This window comes from Rissa tridactyla, chromosome 18, assembly GCF_028500815.1.
Source record: "Rissa tridactyla isolate bRisTri1 chromosome 18, bRisTri1.patW.cur.20221130, whole genome shotgun sequence".
In the NCBI taxonomy this organism is placed as follows: Eukaryota; Metazoa; Chordata; class Aves; order Charadriiformes; family Laridae; genus Rissa; species Rissa tridactyla.
Window position 1 is genome coordinate 6,977,758 of NC_071483.1, and position 24,267 is coordinate 7,002,024.

The 24,267-nt window shown below is 48.2% G+C and overlaps 1 protein-coding gene across 10 annotated transcripts in view; it reads left to right on the plus strand.

Moving 5' to 3' along the window:
- The window catches only part of HIVEP3 (HIVEP zinc finger 3), a 289,740-nt gene that overhangs the window by 161,717 nt on the left and 103,756 nt on the right, over nt 1-24,267 (plus strand). For 8 of the 10 annotated variants that reach the window (XM_054223793.1, XM_054223792.1, XM_054223796.1 and 5 more), the window contains 2 exons: nt 2,217-2,311; nt 21,906-22,000. The gene's annotated coding sequence lies outside the window, so the exon portion shown is untranslated. The remainder of the gene's footprint in view (nt 1-2,216; nt 2,312-21,905; nt 22,001-24,267) is intronic. The other 2 variants (XM_054223795.1, XM_054223799.1) reach the window with 2 other exon arrangements.

A 24,267-nucleotide genomic window follows, 5' to 3' on the forward strand; every position in this document is an offset into this window, starting at 1 on the left:
TCGTTAATTCTCCTGGAAAGCAACGTGCTGTTTTCTGAGAGAAACAACAGCTCTGTTGACGTTCACCCCAAAAAGCACATCCTGCTAAGTTTCTCATTTGGCTGCCAGCGTAATTCTTTCCGTCACAGAGACCTCGCATCATTGTTATTTCATTGCTAGGTGACTTCTATTTTGGCTTCGCCCTGACTTTATAAAACCTGGCGTCGGATAGGAACATAGGCTTGGTAATAGTCGGGGGGGGGGGCAGTTGTTTTTTTTTGTTTTCTTTTTAACTAGTGATTTTTTGTGTGTAGCCTGCGTTAGAATAGGAGGGCTGAGATGCATTTTCCTAGGATGGCCGTGCCACCTATAGGGTGCAGCTGCTGTCACCACGGAATGTTTTACCAGGTACACTATGGAGCGGCAATCAGTTATCAAGCACATACTGATGAGCTGAGCAAAATAAGTAATCTTGGCAAGCGCTGTCATTTTTGCCAGTAAAAACGTACATCTACAGTAGCACTTCTAATGACTATAGAAGATGCACAAAATGTTTTGCTGAATACGCACATATATTTTAAGTATGAACACAGCCTGGGATGCAAGGCTACTTTCCTGCTTTCTTCTAAAACTCCCAGCTTGCTTCTTCCCTCCTGCCTGGCTGAAACTCAGGGTCATCTTGCTCTGTCCTCCGAGCTCATCTCGGTCTGGCTGGAGCCGGGATCCCGCTTGGGTGCCAGGACAAACACTGCCGGGGCCCTTTTGCCATCACCACAGGGAAGAGGGACACGCTCTGCAGATCTCGCCTGCCCGAGCCTGTGGCCTTGCCTGCAGCCGTATGAAAGGAGCACTTTGTCTCCCCCTTTGAGCGCAACGGCTCAGGCTTTCGGTTTGTTACGGCAGTGATAACTCAAAAAAAAAAAAAAAAAGAAAAAGAACCCCAACAACCCAGACCAAAAAAAAAAAAAAAAGACCAAAAATATAAAAGACAAAAGAACCACCAAAAAGACAAAAAAAGACAACAAAAAAAACCAAAAAAAAAAAGACAAAAAGAAAAAAAAAATACTACCCCCCCAAAAAAAAGAAAAAGAAAAGACAAAAAAAAGGAAAAAGACACCTCTCAGAAAAAAAAGATAAAAAAAAAAAAGGACAAAAAAAAGCGCCCCCCCCCTCCCCGAAACGACAACAGAAAAGAAAGGGCTGGGTGCGTTTCGGGGCTCCGTCAGGCAGCATGAGCGGGGGCCCGCCGTGGCCGCGGGGGTGGCCGTGCCGACGGCTGCAGGGCAGCTCCGCGCCCGCGGACCGCGCTCCGCTCCGCGCCGCCCCGCCTGGTGCGCGGGGGGTTTCCCTCCGCCGCAAACCGCGGGGGGAGCGGGCTGTCCTGCGCGGGCAGCCCCGCCGCTGCTTCCCGCGGCCGCGGGGGGATGCTCCAGGTCCCCTGCGGGACGGCATCACCCCCATCCCCGCCACGGGGCTGCCTGTGTCCCCCCGTCCCGCTCCCGAGGGAAGCGCTGCCGGCCTGCTCGGGCTGCTCTCGGCCGGCGCGGAGCGGGCTCCCCCCCCGCTGCCATGGGGGGCAGCGGCGGTGGGGGAGCGCGGAGCAGCGAGGGAGGGAACCGGGACAGATGGGGAGGGGATGAAGAGGAGGAGGAGGATGTAGGGGAGGAAGGCGGCGGGGGAGGGAGTGATGGAGAGGGGAGGGAGGCGGCCGGGCGGGCGAGCGGAGCGGGCAGCGCCGGGCCGGCCGCGCTCCCTCCGCCATCCGGGCCCCCCCTCGCCCCGCCGTTCTGGGGCCCCCTCCGGCCGTGCCCCGCCACCCCCAGCCCCGGGGACAGCCGAGCTCCCCCCGCCGGCTCCTGCAGGCAAGAAGGAAAACGTGATGCGATGGAAAACGCTGGCGTGTGCGGGGCTTGGGCGGGGGGGACGGAGCATCTCCCATCCGCTCCGGTGGTCCAGCCCCGCCGGGTTCTGCTCCCCCCCGCGGTGCTGCGTGGGCAGCCGGGCTCGGGCAGCCTCGGCAGCGCCTGTCGCGACACCCGGAGCCAGCCGGGGGCTGAAGGATTCCCTTGTCTGTGCCGAAAGCCACAGCAGCTGCTTGACAACAGGAAACAATGTGTAGTGAATGGAAAAAAAAAAAAAAAAAAAAAAAAAAAAAAAGGGGTGGCGCTGCCTGAACAACTTCCCTTTACATCACTGCCCAAATAAGGAGCTTTAAACTAAAACCTTTTCTATTGCAGCCCGGCAGAAGATCCCCCTGGAGCCCCAGGGTCCCCACCTCTCACCGGGCAGAGTCATGGCAGAGCCGCGGCTGCAGCGCGGGGGGCATCTGCAGGTAACGAACCTCAGCGCTTCGCTCCAGCCTCCGCGTGTCTGTGCGCTTTCATAGCTCTATTCTTAATTTCTTTTCTTTTTTTTTTTTTTCCCTTCTTCTTATATCAGCCGTGGTCAGTGCTGGGAGAGGGAAGAGCAGGCGATGAGGCGTAATTAAGAGCACTTGTAAATCAGGGGCATGGCTCGCTGGTGAGGTCACTGCAGTGAGTAACCGGGAGTTACGGGATGTCGGGCTACTGTACACTGTAAACACGGAGGGGTTGTTTCTCTTGATCCGCCGCCAGACAGCCCGGCTGCCTGCACTGGCCCAGGCATCAACTGCACCTCCAGTCTTAATTGGCGGCCACCTCTAATTAAGGTCCTGCGAGCTGCGGACTTTCGCTGGCTGCACCATGTGGCAGGGGTGAGCTGTCTGTCTGTCTGTCTGTCTGTCTGGGACGGATTTCCTCCTTATCACTGGTACAGGAAAGCGAGTGGGGAGCGGAGGGTTGCTCTTGAGCAGCACGTGATGCGAGCGAGAAGCTGTGCGAGCGAAATCCCTGCGGGAGCTCCTGGCAAGCTGATTTTCCCAGCTCAGAGTCCAAAATATCTGCTGGGCTCCCGCAGGCAGGTGAGGAGGGTGAACCTGCAGAGAAGGGGGGGCCCATACCTGGGCCTGGCCCTTTGGCTGTTTTACCCCTTTTTAAGTGTTTCTAGCTACTGATGAGCACCTGCACGTCAGCATAAAATGAGGCGGCGTTAAAAATGCATTAAGTCTGAGTAAATGAGTGCTAACGATTTAAGCTTCTTAATCCTCCTCGATGGAAATTAATAACGCTTTTGATGCACCCAGAGGTGTGATCAGAAACGCAGACACGCGCTGAGCTGCTCTATGCAAATGTGTGGATTGTTATTCCGGAAAAAGGCACTGTGCATTATTTTATCCCCCCCCCCCCGCCTCCGTTCCTCGTTTTTTAGCTAATTGGCCGATCAGCATGAAAGCGCCTGGCACTTTTACCCAGTTCCACTCTGGCCAGTGGAAACGGCTGGGGCAGCTGACACGGTGATTTATGGTGTGAGCAATACAATCCAAACCCTGCTCTGCTGCGAGAGGATAACCTGTAGCTTACAGGCTTTTAGTTTCTCTGGTGTCGAAAGATTGTTCGTGTAAGTCTGCAGAGTCAGTTTTCACCTTCGATGGCGGGATGTCCTGACAGCCCCTTTGTCGTAACCCCTCTCTCTCTCATTTTATTCTCTTATTTTATTGGGCTTCAGCGATCCCCTGGGAAGCTGTTTGTTCTTGTTGGGAATTGTCATGTTTTTCTCCAGTGCTTCAGGAACTTTTCAATACAATCCTTGTAGGAAAGCACGATGCTGCTAGCGTGTGTTTCCTCGATAAGAATAGGTGGGATTTGTGGGGCGTGGGATGTTGTGGTTCTCACTTGGCTCCCAGGTGTCAAGAGGCTCCAAAACCCCTTCAATGAGTTGTCCCCATCTCCTTCCTGCCTTCCTCTGCTTAGCAGACAGCTCTAACTGAAGGGATCCTGGAAATAGGATTTCTTTCATCCCTGGAGAATTGTCCTTCAGTGAAGGAAGAAGAGATACCGGTGTAGGACGTGGTGGGGGCTGATATGAGCTGTCCTAAGTTGCTTTTGAGAAGCAAAGCCTCCCGCCTCCAAGGCTGGCTGTCAGGCTTCTCGGGCTGGTGAAGGATTTACTGCAGGCATTATCAAGGAAAGGAAAAACAAAATCTGTAGAGGACTCGTGTAAACTGGGCGGTGAAGAAAAAAACTTCCAGTGTTACTAGTTGATTAATTAACAAATGTGTTACCACGAAACTGCTTGCAGCAGGTCTGGGCTTTGTGTCCTCTGGGACACATCCAGCACACACAGAAGTGCGGTGCAGCCCCTGAGAAATGCTTTTGAGGAGCCCTATGCTCTCCTGGGGATGCTCTTGCCGCATAAATGAGGGGGAATTACTCACTGCGAGTGACCGTTTTCACCCCAATCCACAATGGGCAGCTCTGATTTCTCCATGTCAGACACCATCCATTTCAGAAACATGCGTATGTCCCACTGCAGCTTCTCTACTGCGCTTTGAGCACCCTAACAAGGGACCCTCACAAGGTTTCTTCCCCCCCCGCCCTGCTGAGTGCTTGCCCAGCTGCACGTGTGGCAGAAAAAGCAGAGACAGGACCGCAGGCTCCGCTCGTTTGGTTTGCCCGTCTGAGCAAGAGCACGTTCGTGCAGCCGGGGTGGAGGAGAGAGTGGCCTGGGGCGGGGGGGGGGCAGCAAACTCAGAAATGTTTGGAGTTTGCTCTTGAAAAATATACTGTGTCCATCGGTAGAATAGCTCAGTGTTCGGCTTGCGTAGTTTGCAGCGTGATCGGATGTGGGGGACTACTAAGGGGATCCGGTGGGGTGAGTCCCCGGAGAAACGGTTTCGAAAATAATATTTATTCTGAAGTTAACAACAAAAGCGCTGTTGAGAAACCTTTCCCGAGCTGCGGGGATAAGGCATCGCTGACATGGGTGGTTTGGCGGTAATTGGAGAGAGCGGGGAAGTGTATCCCAGCTGGGGAAATCACCCCGGCCATCCCGTTGATTGGGTGGCAGGTCATTAATGAGGGGCTCCTGGGAACTCCCTCGCCGTACGTCACTGGCAAAGTCCCATGGCCACGTCGGGCAGCTCCTTCTGCGTTAGGAGAGCTGGCTTTCCTCCGGCTTCCTCCGTTCCCCCTCATCACCGAGGTTCCTGCCGCCTCCCTGCTCGGAGGAGCTCCGCCGTCAGAACTTCTGGCCGCATTTGGCTGCACATGTTGAAGGCAAAAAGTGTTTCAGCAGACCCGTCGTTTCTAAAGCACTTTAAAGCACTTGGTTTCTTGGCAAGGGGGGCTGCAACTTACGAAAAAGAAAAAAAAAAAACAACACAAACCCACCTCTGCAAAGGAAAGCAATTTATTTAAAATATACATTCAACACCATTGTCTCTGACTTTAAAAAGGCTGCTTGTTAGTAGATCTTTATAGCCCTGCTGGGATCTGTAGTCAGTAGGGCTGGGTTGGGACATAGGGAAATATTTATTCTGTTTTCCATTCTGCCCGTTCCACTTGCTGAATTCTTCCCACCTTTCGCTCCTTAATCCGGACGGATCTCTGGCTGGTGCTCCCTCTCCTGGGCTCTGCGAGACCACCTTGCAAGGGGACAGTTGTGATTAGGGCTCCGGCTGTGTCACGGCTTGAATTCAAGCAAATGGGCTTTCCCAGGCCGGCTTTGCACCGTCGGCTGGGATCTCGCTCTCTATAATCGGCGCAGTAATCAGAATGGAGATTTTTATCCCACCCGGCTCTAATTACACGCCTGCATAAGGTGAACCTTTTAATGAGCATCAAAAGACGCATTGTGTGTCAGGGAGGGCCTGTGTTAGAGGGACTAGGGGATTATTCAGTCATTCGAAAAACATTTGGTGAAAGTAAATGTGCAATAAATCTTCCTTATCCTCTACGTTGCCTCATTTTCTTTGCAAAGCCCTGAACTAAGCCCAGCTCCTCCTCCCGAGGAAGTCCAGGCTGTGGCTGGCTCCCGGAGTGCCCGCTTTCGCTTACTGCCCCTTTTTCGGAGCTTCGGGGGAAGGTGAGCCGGGCTGCACGCGCAGGGTAAGGTGAGGAACCCAACCCTGCAGAGCTGAATGAGACAAGCAGAGACATCCCCGAGGAGTTACTGCATGGAAATCTTCCGAGAAGCCTTTTCCCTAAAAGGAACGGTTACTAACCCATTTGAACACACTTAGACAGTATTTTTGTACAGGTTTGTTTCCCCCCCCCCCCCCCCCCCCAGTTGTACGGAAATTTTGCTTTAGGGGCACTTTCCTTCTGGGAACTGCTCAGCAACTTTTAAGCGGGGATAAGTAAGGGGGGAAAAAAAAAGGAGTGAGACCAGGTTTTCCTGCCTTCCCAAAATGGACCTGCTGTGAGCAGGGACTACCTGGGCCTCGTTGCCTTGAAGCCCATGTGCCATTTTGCGTAAATGGTACAAAAGGCACAAAGCGCTTGCAGGTCATCGTGGCAGGAGCTCGCAGGGGGTCAGCCACCGGTACAAACTCAGCGTAGAGCATCTTCAGCGTCGTGGGAAACATTGTTATACGCTGATGATGTAAAAATCTTTTTTTGGTGCAAATGAAGTTTTTGGTTTCAGCAGCTCCTCACTCTCCAAATCCTAAATTGTCTTTTCCACCCCGCTTATCCAGACCTTCCCTTGTTCCTTCCTCGGAACTTTGCAGGGTCACCTGCTCATTAAACCATTATTCCGGCTTTCCAGCCCTGGGAGGCTTTGGGGTTTCAGCTATTTTGTTCTGCTTCCCTATTAGACCTACAGGTTTTAGGCAGGAAGGCAAGGTGTGTCAAAAATTGGCTGGATCCAGCTGAATTCAGACATAGGATTTGGGTTTCTCCGCTAATGTTGCTCTCAGATGCATCGAGACCTGGAGAGCTTTGCTAAGCCCTCATTTGGTGGTGTAGTTTAGAGGGGGAAACCTCAGGAGAATCCAATAAAATTGACCCTGGCCCTTTTCCCAGCAAACCTGGTTTTAAGCGTAGTATTTCCCTGAAGCCTTTACTGCCACAGTCCCACATCCAGATTGAAATCCAACTTCTGCATTGCTTAGATGGTCTCTCCTGAAAGGCAGTTCACTGCTTCGCAGAACTCAAAAGGCAAAAAACAGACACAACCCTTCATTCTACAACAACCTACTGGCACTTTTCATAAGAATTACTAACAGATTTACGTCTCGGGTATACATGGACTGGCCTTCTTCATCTTCAGGTGTATGATTATTCTCTTGATAGCCCCATATATCACCAATGTCGTAATGGACCATGAGCCAGCGGTGACGAAGGGTCCCAAGGGGTGTTGTGTAGTGAGCTGGTTGCATTCCCAACTCAGGGTAGGGTATGGTCTCGGGGTAAAAGGCTAACTAGAGAAGTGTGTGACTGGATGCGTGCTCCCCAAACGTAATGTAGTAAGATAAGCTGTAGGCTGAACGCACTGGAGGTCTGCGTCACGGCTGGAAGCGATGGCGTGCCCTCTCCAGCCGTTTCACCTGGGGAAGGTGAACGAATGGTCGTTATTTACGTGCTGGGGTACAGGGTTCACAGAACAGGCTGTGAAAACTGGAGAGCTTCTAGGAACTTTCAAGGGGTTTAGGAGCAACACCTTGGTTCCTCCTGCCCCAAGCTGCTGGGAGATGCCCAGGAAAGGTGTGGGATAGAAAGACTTTCCCCATTCCCTGCTGTTCGGGGTGAGGCAGTGGGGACCCCAAGGGATGCAGTGAACGACCTGGGGCCAAAACAGTGGCTTTGTCGCTAACAGGAATGTGTTTAGAGTTTTCCATGAGGCATTGCTGACTCTTTAAATAGCTCCCCACAGGTTTCCTGTGTTCCCTCCTGCTCTTTATTCAGTTTTTTTGGTGTTTGTTCCCTTCTGGGGAGATTCACTAACATAAATTAAAGCTATAGAAAAACTGAGGATGGGGCTAAAACGAGTGGCACAAAAACGAAAAACTAAAAAAAAAAGTTTCATAAAGTTCACACATTTCGGAAAGCACTGGGATGGCACCCGCCACCTGTAAAACAAGAGCAGCTGCTGGGCTGGGTCAGCCAGGAGTCGGTAACGGGCTGGTGATTTGCAGTTGCCACCCTGTTGCCACAGGGGTGGAAATCTGATAAACTCCCCAGGAGGCACCACAGCCGCACCAGGTTGTCTCAGCTGCGGAGGAACAAGTTGAGGGTGACGAGCTGGCTGGGCACGGTGAAGGACGGAGAGGTAGTGCCTGTCCTTTAAGGGGAAGCATCCTGGGGGGGGGGGGGGGGGGGGACGAGCATGGGGTGGTGATCCCAAGCATCTCTCCTTAGAAGGGCTCTTCACAGCAGATATTTGTACAAACTGAAACAGTTAAGGGATTTCTTTACTCAAATATGAGGTCTCTTGGCATCCCAAGTGCTTGTGTCAATTGGGAAGTTTCTGTTGTGGGGGGGAACGGCAGGGCCGGTAGGGGCAGGACAAAGCGTTCTTGTGTGTATTTGAACCCCCCAAAAGTGTGTGGGATCTTTGCACGTTTTAAAGAGGAAAATAAAGTTTTGGTCGTGTTTAAAAAAAGAAAAAAAAAAAAAGCCTTCATTTTGAAGATGAGGAGTGCTCGACTGTGGAACAAAACAGGGCAATGAAAGGTCAGGCTTGAACCAAGTGCAAAAATAGAGTAGTAGATATCTACAGAAGAATTTGAAGCTTTTCTGAGTTGTAAGGGAAGTCGAGCTGGGTGTTTAATTACCTCCCACAAACTTGCCCGTCGTGCTCAGGTATTTCCTTCATGACTTTCTCAGGCTAAAATTAACAAAACCTGAAGAGAAACCACTCTTCCCCACCGTTTCACCACTCTGTTTACGTGAGAAAATTGGCCAGGAGACAACAGGGTGACCACTGTAGTTTGGAATAAGCGTACGTTTCTTCTGGAAGTGAGGATCTCTGCTGGAAGTTATCCTGCAAGAACTCAGAAGTGTTTCTGGCCAATATCCTTCTGTGGAAAAGTGCGTGCCTCAGTTCCCACTTCTGTAAAATGGGGTTAAAAATATTCTCCCTCCCTCCCAGGAGCATTGCCACACTCCCTCCGCAGCAGTTTGTAAAACACCACAGAGTTTTTTCCACCAGCGTAAAAAATGCTAAATAAAAGTAAATTGATACTATTTTAAATAATATTCTAAGTAAGTGCTTCATGCTACAGTGAATAACTACAAATAACTATGAAAATGTATTATGGTAAAGATTCATAGTTATGGTTCATGACCACTCTAGGCTGGGGAAGCTATTGCTTTTTAGCACCGATGGCCCAGCAGCTGCTCAAAAAACTTACCGAAATGGGTAAAAGAGATCCAAGAATCACCTACGATCTTCCTCGCACCGTGTGAGTAGATGTGCCGGCAGCAGGGGCTGGATCTTCGCATCTGATAGCATCCGACGGTAATGACTCACTGTCTAATGAGTTTACTACCGCGGTTTGTATCATTACTAAGGTAATCCTTTTTAATTCAAGGAGCATTTATTAAAACCGAAGCCTTGCTGCTTTTGCAAACCTGCTTTGAATGGCGCCGTTTGCATTCAGGAAGAGTAAAGCGAGGAAGGCTAAAACCATTTACTGCCAAACTGAAGAATTTTTTCATAACCCTAAGGCAGCAGTGGGCTGGTTTTCTGCTAAAGAAAAAGCCTGCAGTGTTGGTTTTATTATGCATTATGCAGGTTTTAGGTCTTTAAAGAAGTTAAGGGAAAGTCCCAGATGAGGTGTTGGTTGCCTTATAGTCTCCATGGAATAGAGTTGCTTTTTGATTCTGCCTGTAATTCATCGCCGTAGACATGGTCTGCTGCCTTCGTGTTTTGATCTGTCACCCACCTGTGGGGATTTGCTGCAAAGTTAGAAAATCCTTTGTGTTCATATTTGCATTAATCAGAATTCAGAATTATTCACAAGGTAGGAGATGGTATGCCAGAATGTTAAAGCAGCAGTTAAGGGTTTGGTTGGGGTTTTTTTTTGTTTTTTTTTTTTTTTTTAGATAAACAGGTGTAAAGGTGGAAATGAAAAGTGTGTGAATATAACAGAAATCCTCAAAATCCCATTGCTCCTGAATGGGAGCTAAGTCATGGCTGGCAGTCGGGGATGTATCTGCCTGTCCTGGGCGGCTTCTGCTTGTGGAGTCGTGTCAAACACAAAACCTATCACAAAAAATCTAAGCTGGACATTGTTGTTTAGCCTGTTGTTGGTTTTTTGTTTGTTTTTTTTTTTTTTCCTTTTTGAACCCATTTTTGACATCTCTAAATTAGAGTGATACCTTTCTAAGCAAGCAGGAGGTTGGTCATATACTTTTAATAAATTCGAATGCAAATCAAGGTGATAAAAGTGATCTTTTTTTACATGGATAAGTGTGTTGAGTTCCTCCCAGGGGAAAAAAGGCTGGTAAAGGCTCTGAGGGTCATGGGGACAGAGAGCTCAAAAGGAGAAGATGCTTGTGAGGGGTGTGGGGAGAGGGCAGGGTCCGGTGCCCGTGCGTGAGCCAAAAGTTTAGGTTAAAAGATAATAGAAAGCATTCATTTTGCTCTTTTCTTGTGAGCAATAAGCCATTAAAGAGTTTGAAGCTCCTGAGGGCTCTTGTTGCAGAAAATGGCTTTGGAAAGGTGTTTGCTGAAAGCCTTCTCTCTATTTCGGTAAATGAATGAGGAAAGGGAGAGATGTCAGGTCACAGCAGCGCTGCAGATGGGGTGCCCGCAGCCTGGCGCGGGGACGAGGAGGATGGCAGCGGCCCGAAAACACGCAGGCGGTTTCACAGGAATGGCAAGCGCAGCTTTGCATGTCCTGGACCTCAAATAACTGAATGAATGCGAGTGCCAAGGAGGGGTGGCTTGGGGAAGCTCCGATACTCGGTCGGTACTTCTCTTTCCTGCTTTTGCACCAGGGCTGCGCCAGAACTAAAAGTGCCTTTCACAGGGCAGGACAGACCCCTGGGGGTGGGCATTTTGTCCTGCCTTCCTAGGTAAAATATTTGGAGTATTGTACTTGGGAAGCTGCTTTTGTAATATCCTCATGGACTATATTTCTATTCGAGGGTACGCTGTGTGCAGAAGGTACCTGCCTACGGGCCATCACCAAGACACCTACTTAAAAAGTGGCATTTTGACTCAATTTCCATCTCTGTTTGCATTTCCACTGGTGGCTGCTGGGGGCTGGGTCTGTCCCCAGGGAGGAACTGTCCCCGGTGCCGGTGAGCCCATTTGCCCTCGCTGGGTGTGTGCGTGCGCGAGAGCGAGCGCAGGGGATGTTTTCCATTTAACGATGTTATTTCTGGCACCGCTACTTTTTCTGTAATCACTGTGGAAACTGTTATGCTTGGGGGTTCATCAAGGAAACATTGTAAGTTCTTCTAGGGAGAAATATATTAAGCAAGTGGCTGTGATACTGGTTTCGGACCGGCTCGCTTTAATTTGCAACGGCGTTTTCAGGAGATTTTTACTGGTGGTGTTTCTAATGGAGTGGAGAAACAGCTTAAAGTGGAATGGCAGAGAAGAGCACCCAGAATGCTGGAAAAGGGGCAGTTTGGTGTTTGGACTCCAATGCTGTGTTGTATGATGGTGTTTCAGGGAAAAAAAAAATAAATAAAATAACGTTAGTCAGATTATCCTTTGAAGAGGCAAAAAAGTTTGACGGTAGATGAGATCTGCCTGCGGAGTGGTGATGGTCTGGGCCCTGTCCCAGGGAAATACAAGAAGTTGCAGATGCAGGTCATTTATTGGGAGAAGGCTTTTTCAGATACACTGATGGGTGTCGTCTGCTACTGTGGCCATAAAGAGTCGACCGGTACGGCTTCACCACGTGGCTGAGGCTGGATTTGGGATGCCGACGTGCCATGGTGACCAGGTGTGGGAGCGTCTCCTGTGTGCCACGGCACAGGGGCAGGACGGCGGGTGGGAGAGCCCCTGGACCACCACTGTCAGAAGAGCCGCCTCCAGCCAGGAGCCTGCACTCGGGGTCTCATCCTGGTTCAACATGCACAGGAGTTTCTGCGTGGGGTGACGCAGGCCTGGCGCGCAGGCAGGGTTTGGGAAGGAAAGCATGCGGTGTGTAACTGCAGGGAGAAAGCCAGTAGCTACACATACGAGAGTAGGAGACTTGGCAGCTCCCGGGCTTACACACAAGCCCCCATCTATCCCAGAGGTTCTGGCAATGATCAGGTGCGCAGAGGCCCCACAACTGCCCCTGGCTGTAAGGGAAGAAGAAAATCCCACAGGTACCTCATCGGATACCACCTTCTGGATCACAAATACAGTGATCCCAAATCCCTGAGCAAAACAACACAGACATGGAAGGAAACAAGACGCATCCGTGAAAGCTGATGCTTGATAGCACCACATTATCCTAAACATCAGTGTCCTGCTACCGGTTGAGGCCACCCTTGACCCTTCAGAAGAGGGAAAAAGCCAAAAGCCAAGACAAAACACCCTCAGCTGCTTGTGCAGTTAGAAAAACTGCCCTCCTGATACCTGCAGACATACGCTGGAAGCCCTGAAGCACAAGACCCAAGGAAAGCAGAGTTTTTATGCCAAGCCACGAGCGATACGGGATGCTAAGAAAAACAATGGCAAACCCTCTCTGTCCACAGCCGGAAGGAAAAAGAGGCTTATACACACACGAGCCCACGGGCCCAAGGCTGTTGTTGTCCCATGTCCGAAGACAGTGGTGGGGACGTTCTGCTGCTGCTGCCAGCCCGCTGTCGGTGCTGGGCAGGCTCCTCTTGCTGTAACACATTGGACAGTGCTAGAGTGATACGTACGGTCTGTGCTTAATCAAGTAGCATGGTATTTCTCACAGATAACATGACATTTCGGCATGGATACGGTAACAACACTGTTCACAAATCGGGAAGAAACTTCCAGAGAACTTTGAAAACTCATTTTGTAGGTGCAGCACAAAGCAGAGAGGTCCTGAGCACCTGCGTGAGGCAGTGAAGCACTGGCATTTTCTGCAAACATTAGCTATTAACCCTCACTAAACTACAGTTTAAGCTGTTAAGTTTCCCCAATTCCTCCTTAGATGTAGCAATAAACCTAATATTTCACCTCTGTTTGTGCTTCACATGCCGGCGGTGTCGTCATTCCTTGTCAAGGAGCTGATCTGGCCCAGTCCAGAGATTGGATCACGCCATTGCTGCTGGTGGGAGCACAAGGACCTGACACGCTGGATCACGTTGGTTCACCTTGCTCAGCCTCTGGAGGATGCAACAACCAGGGGATAAATTTCTTCCATTCTGGGCATTCATGTTCATTGTCATTTACCACTTATTTATAACCAGGATAACACCATCACATACTAGAAATTGCTTATATTGGAAAAACTGGTCGCGTGGTCCCAGCTTGAGGGAGCTTCCCATCTCAGGTGAAACTCAGAGGGAGATGGTGCGTAGAAGGGGGAAGAGAAGGGGTTACGGTGGCCAGGCGATGGGATGGGTTTGCTAGCTTTCATCTGTGCCCTGTATTTTATTTGTGGTACTTAAGAGTGCTCTTTTTCATTGGCATTTGTGGAGAGGATGATACCGGAAAGAGGAAAGGAGGTTTTCTCTATGCTATACATATTTGATGTTTGGCGACTACGCGTTTTAATAATTACCTTAATGAGTTACTCAGACTCACCCCTCACTTTATTTTGGGAGCTCTGGAGGCTTTCTGTTTGCTTAACACTCTTAAAGTCTTTACAACATTCAGCAAATGATTTATTTCTATTGATTTATATGGCACCCAGTACAAGCTTCATGGCAGCAGCGTGCAGGAATTATGGTTCTTTCAGGACCACTTCACCCACCATTGAAACAGAGACTCCTCTGATTAACAGGAGAGCAGATAGCGAGAAGACGGACAGATTCGTACAATTTGATGACCTCAGTGATTAATTATTTATTGAGCTTTTAATTTTGCATCCATCATTCTAGCTCTGTCTCCCCTGACTTCCCAGAGTAGTTGCACAGGGAGGTAAAGCATCACAGGTACCTTTAGAGGGGGACGTTGTCAGATCAGCTGTGCCTGTCTTAACCCCTGAGGCTCTGGAGAGAAGCTCATATCTCCTCATTCCCTGGGGATTTCAAGTCTTCAGAGACCCTTAGTTTTAAGCCTTGGAGCTGTATTTTCCCCAGTACTGTGGCAGATGATGGTGTTAATCCATCCTGGCCCTGGAGCCGGTGTGTACATAAACCTTTTTTCCTTCCGGCTGTGGACAGAGAGGGTTTGCCATTGTTTTTCTTAGCATCCCGTATCGCTCGTGGCTCGGCATAAAAACTCTGCTTTCCTTGGGTCTTGTGCTTCAGGGCTTCCAGTGTATGTCTGCAGGTATCAGGAGGGCAGTTTTTCTAACTGCACAAGCAGCTGAGGGTGTTTTGTCTTGGCTTTTGGCTTTTTCCCTCTTCTGAAGGGTCAAGGGTGGCCTCAACCGGTAGCAGGACACTGATGTTTAGGATAATGTGGTGCTATCAAGCATCAGCTTTCACGGATGCGTCTTGTTTCCTTCCATGTCTGTGTTGTTTTGCTCAGGGATTTGGGATCACTGTATTTGTGATCCAGAAGGTGGTATCCGATGAGGTACCTGTGGGATTTTCTTCTTCCCTTACAGCCAGGGGCAGTTGTGGGGCCTCTGCGCACCTGATCATTGCCAGAACCTCTGGGATAGATGGGGGCTTGTGTGTAAGCCCGGGAGCTGCCAAGTCTCCTACACTCTTGTGTGGAGTTATTGGCTTTGGTAGAAGCCACCAGAAAAATGTGCAGGACAGGAGAAAAGGTGATCTTGTGCTCCCGTCCAGCCCCCAGCTGGACTGGGGAAGATCTGGGTGCAGTGGAGTGCATGGAGCAGCAGCCTGGGACGGAGCAGACCGGGTCCCTTTGCTTCATCTACTGAAAGCAGTAGGACGCTCCAACTGCTGTAATGAGAGCAAGAACGGTCATTCATCATTTTAGGGCAAAAAAAGCACAAATCCTTAAGGAGTCTCCATTAGGTGGACAGATCCTCCCACCAGGTTGGGATTGTTCCTAAAAGGCGTGTGATATGGGAAATGAAACCGTGAATAAGGAGCTTTTTGCAGTAAAAGCGCTTTCCTCCCAAGCTGGACAAGTGAACGGTTGAGGCTGGTTGTTCCATCCTCCGCTCCTAACGGGATGCTGCCCGATCCCTAAGGAGTCCAAGCAGAAAAACACCGTTCGTGTATTGGGCTTGTCCCACAGCCGACTTCAGGCTGGTTCAGATCAGGCGTCAGTGCCGGGAACAGCACAGCGGGGCCCCGCGCAGGGAAAAAACGTCAGATAACCAAACCTCTTACCACACACTTTCTTTTCCCCTTTCAGAGCTACAGTATTTTATTGACCGAGTGGGCTCATTTGCTCTGAAAGATCCACTTTTCTCTTCAGTCTGCTCCATTTGGTGCTGTGGAGAGAGATGATGGGAATCGTCACAATAAAATTTTAATTAAATGCCAGGCAATAATTTGTGGCGAGTAAATTGTGGTACCTGCAGTATGCTGTTGACATCTGTTCACAGACCCAGAGGGCCATTAGTGACTTTGAGAACCAGGAGAAAAACACGGGTCCACTTACCTTGTTTTTTATTCTTTCAGTCCCGGGCAGAGAGACCTATTATGTTTAATATTTTATAGCAGTGCATTGTTGCCATCCTTCCTGTGAGTCATTTTTCCACAAGAAACCCGTGCTCGCCACGTTATTTAACCCCTTTAGAGGGTTTAAAGGCGGATTGTAAATCTTCTGCAGAAATGGTCTTCTATATGCTGCGTTCGTGCCACTGCGTTGCTGCACAGTGCCAAGAAGCAAAAGCTGCTTCAATATTCAGCCATCTGCACGCCGCGGGGGAAGGCCGGCAGCGCATCGGAGACTGGCACAGACGTCCCAAAATCACCTGGAGGCTCAGGCTCGGGTCTGAAGCTCCGACCCAGCCTGAGCTCCTCTCGCACGGTGGTGTTTTCCCCCACGTCTGAGGCCGCTGGAGCCCAAAATGAAGATGAGGATGCTGAAAGTCTGCGTCATGAAAAGGAGCGTCTCCGACCTGATAACGTGAGGATGTTTGTCCGGCCTTGAGATGTTTCAAGTGATGGGGTGACTCTTGGTGGAGGCATTTCCTAATGTTCATTCAACTCTTCCCTTTCCCTCTTTTGCCCCATGCCATGAAGGTGGATGTGCCCATGCAGGTAGCTTCGGACTCTCACTTTTCACACGCTTGCGGATAGTTTTTGCTCCCCTAAAACACCTCCAGCGGCTTTGCTAAATGATATCTCGAGGTCTTTCCAGGTTTTAGTTTAAGAAAATGACTCACAAATTGTTTTGGGTCATTCCTCGTTCTTTGTCTATGTTTCTGACCTAGGAACCAGGGCTTAGGCACAATTACATCTTGTTTTACTGGTTTTCAGCAGATCTCCTGCTATGCAGCCTCATAGGTTTGGGGACAAAAATACACACGAGTTTCATTTAAATAACTGTAGTGGAAACTTTCTATGGAAAGAAGATACCCCAAAAAGCCCCTGAAAGAACAAAGTAATTGCCTTACAGAATAACTTCCTTTTGCTGCATTGTTTTCCGTTTGCATCAGCCGTTTGTCTCCTTTGGGCTGTGCAGTTGTGGTTCTTCGGTGTGTCATCCAGCAAAAGTACAGCAGAACTTCTGTGCACAGAAGAGAATTGCTAGCTAGTTTTGGTTTTTTGTGTGTGTGTTTTTTTTTTTTTTTTTTTTTTTTCCTCTTCATAACGCAAAAAAACCCCAAGCTGCGCTTTGGACAAATTGGGTCTGTGACATGAGTGGAATTTAAAAAATTACAATTATTCTTGGATGCTGCATTCAAGGTTAGACTCTTGTGTCATCCTTCAGGTGAGAAGGTTGAGGAATAGCATAGAAATTGCTAATATGTGGGAGCTTCATGACCAGGGAGATGAACGTACTGAGGTATTTCATCACACGCGCTGTGGAGATGCGCTTCTGTTGACCACGCTGTGGCAAATAGAGCTCCACGTGTTGTCGAGTAGCTTTATCGGGCAGCTAAAGCCTTAAAACCCCCAGAAGGTTCTGGATTCTGCTTTGGAGCTCAGGGTGGCCGCAGGGACCGTTGCAGGGAGCTGCAGGAGGTGCGATCTCTCCCCTCCCGCTGAGGGGGTGGGAAGGGTGCTGTGACCCCTCTGGTTGCTCGCTTTTGGGAGGGGCCTGGACATTCATATTTTGGAGGCTGGAAAGTGAAATTTTTCATTTTGCACTGCTGGGAAAATTAAGCAAAGATTTTTATCTTAATGAGTCATTAGTACATATGTTTGGCCATCTTATTTTTTACTGAAATAACTGCCTATGTGATGCTTTCTGCTCAGAGATGGAGGCCAGTGTTCTGCAAAGAGATTCTGTTTTCTTTTTTAGACTCTTCTCTATAACTGATCACATCCTAAACTTAAATCTCAAGAACTGCTGGTTCAATCTCCGTTCATAGCCTCGCTCCACTTCCTTTAGCTCAGCAGAGAACTTTTACTCTGCAGAAGCGTCAAAAAGTTTAGGTGCCTAACGCTTGCCCGTACCTGTGACTCTTTGCTTCCCTTAATGATTTATAAAGGGAAAGGTCATGCTTTTTAACGCTTTGAAAAACTTCTAAAATGCCATGCTGAAGTGAAATAAAACCAAGGAGCACCAGAAAAAGTGCCACACGAATAATTTTTCTGTTGTTCTTGATGCACTGTTGATATGGCTGTAGGAAAGATGAATGGATAGCTGTAGAAACCGCCATAGACACTATGTCATGCTTGACAGCAGGTTTCTTTTGAGAACATTGTGTTTATAATGTGTATACAGAACTTGGGAAGGGGAACGGGGCTGCAGATCTCCCGAGGGTTTTCAAGGAAAGATGTTGCCACGTTTGTGATGTTGCCATGTTTGTGATGCTGCAGCTCTCCGCTGCGTCCTCTGGGCTGGAGAGGCAGTTCCGTGGATCCCTGCCAGGGTGGAGAGGTTCGAGCTGCCGGTCTGAGGAGGAAAGTCCTGTCCCCTACAGGGAGGCGACTGATGGGGTGGCATCCTACCCTTTTCCTCCCGCTTTCTTGTGGGAACACTTGGTTTGAACCTGCAGTAGCCTGCTGAGCAAACGCCCGGAAGGTGAGAAAGACAAGACCTTCTGGTCTCCTTGGTCTTACAAAAAGCAACCTGGAAGGTCATAGTTTAATTCATAGTGAGTGACCTTATGAGAATATGGAGCCTGATAAGGTCAGAGGTGTATATTTGGAGGAGAATCCAGAAAAATTTCCTTCACAGCTGCTGATCACTGTTTTAAGAGCACCACAGGCTGCTGGACTAGTTTTGCTTTTCTATACCTGTGTGTGGCTTGCAGTACCTTACACTAAAACTGCCCCTCGCTCACCTCAGACCACAGCTTCCAGTTTGCGCACAGCTGCTTGCTTCCCGCCTGGGAATGTGAAAATAAATGCCGATGGTGGGTTTAGAAGAGGTGCATGGAAAACAAAGAACCAACTTGGGGAAACTGGCTGAGTTGCCCCAAAGCGAGAGATTTGTGCGAGGTGGTGGGCTGGTTTCACCTGAAAGCACCAGCTCCCCACAGGTGAAGGGAATTAGTCCAACCTGGCAGCATGGTCAGCCCGTCATTACGTGTGCTTCAAGATGACAAGAAAGTCCTGGTTCGGCCTGATCTTAATCTTGACATTGATGTTAATTAATCCTGATTCATTGTTAGCAGAGTATGAGGCCAGGCAGGAAATGAGCAAAAAGCATTACTGAGAAAAAAAAAAAAAAAATCTCTAATTTCACACTTCAGGGTGTGGGGAGGGAAAGCTTTGAAGATGCTGTGTTCTTGCTGCAGTGTAATATATTAACTTTTTTGGTTTTGGCTTATGAAGTGCTCTTTTCCCTCACCCTTAGAAGCATCGGATGTAATTAAGCTCAGAAGCAATGGCCCTTTCCAGCTCTTTCCTGTCATCAGGGTGAAATAGCACATAAATGGTGGATTTTTTTTTTATTTTTTTTTTTTCTTCTTCTTCTTAGTGGGTGAGTAGCCACTAGAGAAATTTTGTTCCTCAGTGCTGCATTACCTCCTGGGAACCACAGCTTTGCTAGTACCTGTTCTCAGCTGCTGAATCAAGACCCTGGGTGCTTTCAGTTGCTCGTTAAATTGGCTGCGTCTTGTCCCACAAGTTTGCTTGGGATGCAGCACTGGTGGGGGAAAATGGGATGAAATCCCACCGTCAGCACTGCAGAAACCCACTGCTGGGTCAGAAAGCAGAGCTAAATGGCATGTTATCACCCTGTTCAGACTCACTGCAAAGGAGACTTGCCAGATGTCTCCATGAGAGACGAGCTGTGGGATTTACAAAGCTGTTTCGAACCCGAAATAGAGATTTTTTCATCTAAATGGTTTTGCAAGCCTTTATTCAACAAGAAAGGAAAAGCAGCAAGGCCCTTCCCTGTCCAAAGGCACCTGCCGAGGGGATGGCCGGAGCAGTGAGCTACTCCGTGTACCTGCCAGTGCCACCATCTTCCAGAAACGCGTCGTGAAAGGTCGCAGGAGCCGCGACTCTCCGCTGGCTTAGTGAGGACAGCTTGGCTGGGATATGAATTTTTCACTTGTGTTCAAACTGCTTTCACAGAGTCATTGCCTGGAGACAGAAAGCATGCAGCCTTGTTAGAGAGGGTGATAACAGCTACTTTATCTCAAGTGCCTGGACTGCTGCTTTTTTTTTTTCCCTTTTCCTTTTAATCTGATATTCTTTGTTCAAAACCCAGATGGGGCAAATGCCTTCCAGTTAATATTGATGTAGCTTATCAGTAGAAGTCTGTCTGCTATTTCATAGGATGCTCCTAAACTAAACTGGGGTAAAGGCTGGAGCTTCAGCTTGTCAAAGACAGCGCGAAAGGAAATCTGTTTAGATGTTTATGCATCAGCAAGGCCAACATTTATTCCCATTGGCATTTCAACTGTTCTTTGTGATTAGAGAAGCCCTGGAGAAGCCTCAGTGGTAGAGGAGTGACGCGAGAGTAATGCTTTGCTAAAGCCAGGGCAGTTTTGCACTGCCTGGCATCACTGTGTGCTTCTGAAATGCTCTCTTTATTATTTTTTATTTTTTTTTTTTACTTTCCTATTAAAATGAAAATTCACTTCTGTTAAAAGCATCTTTAATGCCTGTTCTGGCACTGGGTTTTCCTGGCTGATCTACAGGCAGGTGGCGGTGAGGGCTTGACGATGCTGGGGGACGGCAGTGGCTGCAGTGAGCCCCTTTGGGTTTCTTGAAATCCTTGGTGGAAGTCTCTGCCCACACCAGAGGCTGCCTGTTCACCAGGCCTCCAGAGGGAAGATTTTGTGGCTTTGTGGTGAGGCTGGACCAACCTGTCCCCCAGCCACCTGAAGGACGTTGCGAGACCCTTTGCCAGCCCCGGTGAGGTGCCCCGTTGCAGCCTCCGCTATGGCTGTCAGCAACCTGCCAGGCTGGGAGGGCGGCTTATTATGAATCTATTTTTGCACTCAATGAAAATGGCTAAAAATATTTGCTTTCACTCATCAGCCATCAAACTCCTGCCCTCCAGCCCCATCGTTATTCTGTGCAGGTTACTTCTAATGAGAAATTAATGCTCTGAACATTTATGTTTCAGCTTTTCACCTGCGAACAAATATTTTGCATGCCATGTGTGAAGGCAGATTTGTTCAAAAATAAAACTGGTTTGAGATCTTATAATATATTGCTGCAAGCAGGGCATTTGCAAATATTCCAGCTAGACCTCCATTGAGTATATTTTAATATTTCCCTAAGTAGAAGGGTCATTTTGAGATTACACCACTGGACAGGGCTCTTTTATTGTGTCAGATCCTCTGTATGACGTTGGCGTATGACTTGGTCTCTTCAGATCTTTTCCTTTTCCACAATATCGGCATAATAATATTTCTTTCCCCCCTCCCAGGTCTGCGTAGATAGGCAGCAGTTGGGGAAGATGTGTGGATCATGTGGTGGATGGGGCTATGGCCTCAACTGTCATAATGTAGTTAATTAATTAACAGTTGGTTTATGTAGGTTCAGCTGTGCAGTCATTAAGTTGCTTCCTAAGTTGTTTTTTTTTTTTACCCTTTGAAATGAAGAAAATTAAGACTTCAAGGTAAAGCCACCTCCTCCATGCTTCTTCGTGATGGACAGTGCCTTAACTCTTCTGATCCAAACGTTGGAGAGCCCTCAGCTGTCCTTGAATGTCTCGGTGCTTTTCTTCCCTTAGTCAGGAAACTCGTCCTAGTGTCTCACCTGTGTTCCTTCATGCAATTTAAGACTATGACATCTTGTGCTACCCTTGACAAGCCAAGAAGACAGTTGATTCCTTTCTGTTGTGGCCCTCTTGATGTGTTTGAAGATCATTATGATGCCTCCCTGTGGTCTTTACTCTTTAGTCCAAAGTTATGTTATTTTCTCACTGTTTTTCCAGTCTGTGCTTTCTCAGCCTCTGGTCATTCTTGCTGTCTGCATTGGGACTTTCTCTACTACTTTATTGAAATGCAGTGTCCAATATCGGGACTTTAGTAGCGCTACATAAATGAAAACTTCCCTTTGTGTATGTGGTGAACAGTACCCCACTCTGCGTATGGCGGTGTGATGATATAAGGAAGAAATTTTTTAAACTGAGGGTTGTGCAACACTGGCCCAGGTTGCCCAGAGAGGTGGGAGATGCCCCATCCCTGGAAACATTCCAGGTCAGGTTGGACGAGGCTCTGAGCAACCTGATTTGGTTGAAGATGTCCCTGCTCATGGCATGGGGGTTGGACTGGATGGCCTTTAACGGTCCCTTCCAACCCAAACCCTTCTCTCATTCTGTGTTGGGTTTTATTGCAGCAACATGACAGCGTTCAACTCCTGTTCAGTTTGTGATCCACGGTAATCCTGAGCTCCTTTTCCAAAACCACCCCTTCTGAATTGATATTTATTTCCCTTGTGACCGTGTCATTGATTATTCCTGTCTTAGCACTGTTCACCCATCATTCATGAATTGTCTTTTTCTTTTTCTCTTTTTTTTTTTTCCAGACCATTTCTACAATTTATCAAGACCATTTTGAATCCTAATCCTGGCCTCCGAAGTACTTGCAGCCCGTCCCAGCCTGGTATCAGCAGCAATTTTAGTAAGCATACTGTGTTCCATCATTCACATCAATTATAAAAATACTGAATTGTATTTTTCTCCTAGAGCTAGGAGACCTCGGACACCCACTCGGTACATCCTTCCCTTTGGCTCTGTGTGCTGTGGCAGCATCCTGCTGTGCTGCATTTGCCTTGCAAAAGGCACGAAAAGCAACGCAGCTCCCTGGGACACTGAGATTTGTATCCCAAAGCAAGAGGTTCCATCAGACCCTTTGAAGCTTTGTAATGAGAAATAAGTTTATTTGGCATACCGACGCCTGAACAAGACCAGTTATGCGCAGGGCCAGGAGTTTGAAAGGGTGGAAGCTATGCTTTCTTGGCAAATCGGCAAGTCAACTTTTCCCCCTGTATTCGCTAGAGTTCTCTTTTTTCCTTCGTTCTCAAGGCAAACCCACCTTCTGTTCACACCTTGTGGCTGCCCTTTCGCAAATACTTGTTTATTAACGAGCGTTTGGGGCTGAGACCCAGAGGGAAGGAAAGCAAATGCAGTTTGTTTCCTGACTTACGAACCGAGGAGGTGGTGGTGGGCAATGGCGGGGCTGTGTTGGACCTGCTGGGGGTGGCGGCAGGTGTGTGTCCCGGTAGATGGTCTATGTCCTTTGCTGGGATTTTTGCCTTCTGCATTCCTGTATCAGTGGACTATCACATAGGTTCATTTTGCTGGAGGTGGCGAAGGGTGTAGTATTCCAGGATTTATGAATTTCCATGGGGTCTGATAAATTAAGCTTTGTAGACCAAGCTTGTGTTTATAACGCAAAGGGGCAGAGCCAGATGCTGCCCGCAGAGACCAAAAATATAGTGGACAGACGTTGTTTATGTCCCAGTAACTGTCGGTGTTTAACAAATAAGAAAGGAAAACAAAAACGGTGGATGGACCCCAAAGGTAATCGGTCACAAATTAACTGAGATGAGAATTAGTTTCTTGTTTCTCTCTCAGGAGGAGTATAAAGCCGGGGTTTGTTGTTAGCTGCACCTAAACGTATACGTGTTTGTCAGAATAGCTCTGTGTTTCAAACCTCATCTCTGCTGCTTCTGGAAATTTATGCTTAAATAAGAAAAATAATTTCTACTTGCATTTCACCTCAGACTTCATAGATGTGCCAGCGAATTATGGCACCTGTGTCATAGGGCCAGAAGGTCTATTCCCATGTTGCAAAGGGGGAAACTGAGGCACGGGAGGCCAGTATTGTGTTAGGCTCATAGGCTGAGCCTGGGTGAGAAATACTGATCCTCGTCCCCTCCTCTGTGACCTGTATGTCTTTCCCAAAGTTACAGAAATTTGAGAAGAAATTAAGTTCTGTGAACAAAGACTTGCAGTTTGGTATTTTCAAGGACTTTAACTACATTAAACTGATTTACTTTGGGGGGAAAAGCCTTAAATATCCCTGTAGAGAGTACATAATGTGAATGATTTTGTATTTATTCATCGCATTTCACTGAGTGGATGAAATCTCTCCCGACCATAATGGAATTATAGTTGGATGGGCTATCTGGTATGGTGCTGTTAAAAGCAGGTGCACGAAGGGAGTTCTTTTTGGAGAGAGGGGGGAAAAAAAGATCTTACGGTACCACTAAATGATTCTTACCACTGCAGTAATCCTAATCAGATTAATTAGGATTAATTTAGCTGTCTGACTTTTATTTATGTGACTTAAAAACACGTCTAAGGAGTCTTATTTAAAACCTCTATGAGTTTAAGTAATATTTTGGGGTTGTTTCATATGGTGCAACGTACAAATCTCTGGCTGGTTGGGCTTTTAGGGAGAATTACATTGCATCCAGCATTTCGAGCCAGCCATTAGTTCTCCATCTCCTCCCATAGTGCCCATCTGCAGGTCACCCAGCTACCCCTGTGCTAATGTCTTCAAACGTGTTTCTTCTCTTCTTGCAGCTTCTTTTTTTTTGAGAAATGTACCAAATCTCCCCTCTGGCAGCAGCCTAGTTCAGCTCCCGACCTTCTGGCATGGCCAAACGCCCGCCTGCATAGCATCCTTGCCCCCTCCCACACGTGGCTTTTTCCCTCTGGAGCAATCCTGCTGTAATTTTCCATTTCTGTGTCTCACCAACAGCCATATCTTTTTTCACTTGCATATGCCACTGCCTTTTCCCATCACTGCTTTTTTTTTTTTTTTTTTTTTTTTTACAGCTTCTTTCTCTTACTGTTTTCCATTTCTGAAAAGCTGTTCAGATTTTCACAAAACAAAACTGTATGGCACTGCATATGTGCTTGCCCATATGTATCCGCGTA